This window comes from Triticum urartu, chromosome 4A (assembly GCF_056163025.1).
Source record: "Triticum urartu cultivar PI428250 chromosome 4A, HENAU_Tu73, whole genome shotgun sequence".
Lineage (NCBI taxonomy): Eukaryota > Viridiplantae > Streptophyta > Magnoliopsida > Poales > Poaceae > Triticum > Triticum urartu.
The window spans coordinates 566,870,695-566,876,208 of record NC_141876.1 but is presented as its reverse complement, the minus strand read 5'-3'; positions in this window follow the sequence as shown (position 1 = coordinate 566,876,208).

Below are 5,514 nucleotides of genomic sequence, written 5' to 3'. Positions count from 1 at the left end.
ATCTCTTTCACCACATTCTATTCCACCCATAGTGCTATGTCCATGGCTCACGCTCATGTATTGCGTGGGGGTTGAAAAAGCTGAAGCACGTTAAAAAGTATGAACCACTTGCTCGGCTTGTCATCGGGATTGTACACGATTAATACTTTGTGTTAATAAGATGGAGCATGACAAGATTATATGATTTTGTAGGGATAGCGTTCTTTAGCGTTTTTGTTTTGAAACACATGATTGTTTGTTGGTATGCTTGAGTATTGATGTCTTTATATCAAATTATAGACAATTACTTTGAATCACTCGTATCTTAATATTCATACCATGATTAGATTATATGATCAAGATTATGTTAGGTAGCATTCCACGTGAAAAATTATCTTTTTATCATTTACCTACTCGAGGACGAGTAGGAATTAAGCTTGGGGATGCTGATATGTCTCTGTCGTAGCTATAATTTTTGATTGTTTCATGCCAATATTCTACAACTTGCACATACTTTTAGCAACAATTTATATGATTTTCTTGGACTAACATATTGATCTAGTGCCCAGTGTCAATTCATGTTTGTTGCATGTTTTTAGTTTCGCAAAAAATCCATATTGTCGTGGAATTGTCACGGCAGATGTCCTAGTGAAAGGACTTAGTCATGGAGCCATCGCAACTAGGAAGCTTAAAGGGGTTAATTGGGACAAAGGACACGAGAGGTTTATACTGGTTCGGCCCCTTGCGGTGAAGGTAAAGCCTAGTCCAGTTGATGTGGTGTTGCTAGGTTTCGATGACCAAGGAGCAAAATACGCTAGCTTGGCTCTCGATCTGTTGTTTCTTGCCCTAAGCCGCCGCCGGGTCGTCCCCTTATATACATGGGTTGACGCCCTGCGGCCTACAGAGTCCCGACCGGCTCATACAATGTGTCCGGCTCGGTGACAACTCTTACATGCCTTATCTTACAAGTCTTATTCATACATGGCGGTTTACACTTACGGGCCTTAAGCCGCCTCTGGGCTTGGGCCTACTACAAGCTTTATCATAAGCCATCACCTTGTATACTCTTTGGGCTTCCTTTTAATTAACCCGCCATTGGAATTGACCCTACCCCTCCTGGGCGGGTCATACCTGGTAGTCATATCCCCATCATTAGGCCCCAGGTTGATTTGAACTTTGTTCTTGTCAATGTCCAACACTTAGAAAAAATCCATCTATTACTGCTGCGAAAGCCTTGTAACCCGCCATGACGTCATCTCCAGATTTTTCGGAAACCCGCCACCACGTCATCTTTTAACGGATCTTTATCTTTAATGCCTTTCCGAAAATCGAGGCACCTGGGTAGCTGGATAACCATGTTTCGGTCTCCTCGTTTTTCGCGCTCACTTATCAGTCCTTCCTTATAAATAGCCGTGACCGGTCTTCTTCTCATTCTCCCCCTTTTCCATCATCTTCTTCCTCTCGCAACTTCCAACGCTCGAACTCTGCCGCCGCCGCAGCGCTCACCGTCATCCTCAACTTTGGCCGCTGCATCAACCTGAGTCTGTCCAGAGAACGGCGTTGATCCTCCGTAGTAGATCTGCGTCTGTAAGTTCTTGCTTTCCCACACCTTAGATCTGCATTAGGGTTTGCGAGTTCTTTCTATGTTCTTCGCTGTTCATTGCGGATTCCTTGTAGTTTCTCCACCGCATCCTCCTTTGATCTAAAAGAAGTGTGGAACTCATGCGGTAGTTGTTTTGCATCCATTTCAGATGCTAGCAGATCCCTCTTTCTTCTACAAAGGCCTCCTTAGAACTAATGAACTCCTATGTGCTGGTTTTTTAGGTCTAGATTTATTTTTCTTTTTTGAACCATCTTGATCCAAAATAATAGCAACAATTTGTGAAACTTGTTTATCTTAGTACTTAGCCAATTCTGTCTCAGGCAACCTTCGAATATCTTTAGTCATGGCGGCTTATCATGCCAGCTCATTTTTCCTTTATATATCATTAGCCCTTACTTAAGCCGCCATTACTCATCTGTACTATAATCTTTGACCTATAACTCCACCAATTAATTTGAACCGGAAAATTACTTTCTTTTCAGCTTGTACTTTTTCATTATGCCGTCAAAGACGCCAACAGTCTGGGTCCCTTCCACAGTCACTGATGACACTTTGAAGGATTTTGTCACCATCGGATATTTGCCAGAGAAAAACATTATGTCCTATCGTGCCCCTGACCCGGACGAAGAACGACCTCAGCCCAAAGATGGTGAAGTCATTATCTTTACTGATCATATGAACCGGGGTTTTTCACCACCCGGCTCAAAATTCATCAGAGATGTTCTACATTTTTTCAAGCTTCATCCTCAAGATCTTGGACCCAACTCCATATCCAACATCTGCAATTTTCAAGTTCTCTGTGAGGTTTATCTTCAAGAAGAACCTACCATTGAACTCTTCAGAGAGTACTTCTATTTGAACCGCCAGAATGAATGCACCAACGGCCCTAGCTTGGAACTTGGTGGAATTTTGATTCAGCACCGACAGGGCATTGTCTTTCCCTTAGTAGTCTTACCAAGCCATCCCAAGGATTGGAACCAAACTTGGTTTTATTGCAAAGACACGTCGCCAGCTGATGAAAAACCAATGCCGGGTTATCGCATGGAGCGTCTTGACTCTAAGTTTGTGCTCCCTGACAAGCTGACTGCCACTGAACGTAAGAAGCTCATTCCATCCATCAAAAGGATTCAAGCCTTGTTGGGAAACGGACTAACTGGAGTTGACTTAATCCGTTGTTGGATCGCATGGCAGGTCATCCCTCTGAGCCGCCGATCCAACTTGATGTATAAATATGGCGGAGGCCTAGATGACCCTCTGTGTCATAGTTCTGTACAACTGACTGAAGAGGCCATTGTTGAAATGTCAACCACCCTCGTAAACAGTAAATACGAGGACTGTAGTAAAGTTGGATTGAATCCTTTCTGCAAGCTTAACCCGGCACCAGAGGTAAGTCCCCTTGACTCCCTTTTTCCTTTAGTAGTTAAGTACTTATTCGACTTTTAACCTATTATCTCCCTACATGCTAAATCTGACTTTTGGAAGGCCAAATATGATCATGAAGCTGCCAAGAAGGCTAGAGCCGCCGCCATAGCCGCCAAGAAGACAACCCAAAAATCCAAGAAGAAAAGAACTGCTTCTGATATGTTCAAGTTGGATGATGTTTCTAAGTCGGAGGTAGCCCTTGACTCTCTCGGCCTACTTTTTAACAACCTTATTGACACTGACTATTGCCATGATGACACGGGGGCCAGCCAGACAATAGAAGAAGAGGTAACTATTTCCTCCGACTCAGCCTCTTTGCCAAGATAGAAACCTCAACTGGTAACCCGGAAAGTAAGGTTTTCACACACTTTGGCTTATTTGGATCCTCATTTTATTTTGAAAAAAAAGCAACATGAGAACCGCCGTCAGGCCCGGACCAGTGACGACAATGAACCGCCCTCCGTCTTACCAAAAACTCCTCGGAAACGCCGGAATGAGGTTTCTTCCACCTTTGTCTCTTTCTTTTATCAATGAATCTATTTCCTTACTCTCTTAATTGTAATTTTACTATTGTAGGAGGTTTCTCGCTCTTCTGGCGATTCTTCACAAACTCAATTTCCGGCTTTCAAGACTGCCCCTGGGTAAAGAAAATTATCTTTCTTCTGCTTCTTTAAGTCTGCATCATTATACTAACTCATGAAATCCTTCTTAGCGGTCAAGCAAAGCCCAAGAAAGCCAGGGTGGCTAAGCCGGTGGAAGACCCGAAAGACCCTGCTCCTGAACTGGCAATACCAACTCCTGCTCCTGAACCGGCAATACCAACTCCTGCTCCTGAACAATCTGAAGCACCAAAAGACCCTACTATCAACATTCAATCCGACCTTCCTGAGCCATCAACTGATGAGACTATTCTCAATCCATCCACCATCGGGCCGTCCAGCTCAGCTAACCCGCCGGCGCCTTCTGACAATGACGTCCTAATCACTGGTAGTAGATTCTTTGAGCCGGGCAATCCAACTGTACTGGCCAGGCACTCTGCCAAACAAGAGGCTTTGGAAAGGCAGAAAGGGCGGCTTGACGTCTCTCACTACGCTCACCTAAATGTTAGTGACGTGCTGTTTGGATACCTCAGTCATGTGCATTCCAGCCGTGACTCTGAAATTGAGATGGTCAAACAGCTGCAACTGAAATACGAGGTATGTTCTCCGGCTTTCATTAGTTTACATATGCTCTGCCAGCCCCCAAGTCTCTGGATTATGATGAACCTGAATGATATGTAGACTTGTGATATAAGTTGATGCTCTGTCTTAGATTTTCCCTAAGTCTAGCGGATTAACATAAATTTCACCTGTAGTCCCCAAGGGCCGGCTTAATTTATCATGAATGAGCCGGTACTTGACTTCATAACTGTCTTGAATCAGTAATTTCACCTGTAGTCCCCAAGGGCCGGCTTAATTTATCATGAATGAGCCGGTACTTGACTTCATAACTGTCTTGAATCAGTCCAAACAAATAGTGTGATCCAACTAAAGATGAGAAAACTTTCTTAATATCATGCATTAGCCCCCAAAACGAGTGGTGTTGCGTTGCAAAGCACTTGGGACTTTAATCATTATTTCCTTTATTGAAATAAATTTTTAACACACTTGTGCATGTCTGTAGACCACCGGCCATAACTGAATTGGGTTCTCAATTGACTGATGCAAAGACCCGGCTGGCGGATCAAGAGACTGAGATAAAGAATGCTGACTCCAAACTCCAGTTGAGCCTCTCTGAAGCTGAAAAACTGAAGACCAGTTTTGATGCGGAGAAAAAATCCTGGGCCGATGAGAAAACCTTGCTGATACAGCATGCTGAGACAGCCGAGGCGGCTCTCAGGGAGGTTACCACGGAGCTCACCGGCTTAAAAAACCATGTGTCTCAGATGGTCTCCGCAATCTTTGGTGAGTCATTTGAAATATTTACTTAAACTCTATTTTGCCAGAAATATAAGCCGCCTGCTTAACCTTTAAAATACTCATAGGTCCACAGAGCAGCAATCTGAGCCAAACCAACGTGACAAAACTCAAGGCGGTTTACACCCTGGTGGAGCAATTGTACACTAGGGCTCGACGGGCGCTTGCTATTATCTCCCCAGCCAACCAAGGACCAAACCTCTTGAGTGATGTTTTGAAGAAGTTATCTATCTTACCCGCCAGATTCCAAGAGGTTAAGCGGTCTTGTCCAAGAGCCGGAGCCCTAACTACTCTAAGCCGCTCCAAAGCCCGGGTGCTGGAACTAGACCCGGCGGACGTAGCCAAGGGGTATCCCCCTTGAAGGAAGACGGGGCTCCGTTTGATCAAGATGATTTTGTCGCTTGTGTGAGGGGAGTTCGTCCTCAGGCTACCATTCTTGGCGACGATACCAACATTGATAAGTATCAGCCGGGTTTTGACGTTGATAATAAGAAGATGGCGACTCCTTCATATAAAGTGACAGATCTCATCCCGCCGGTTCGCTAACACACCTTT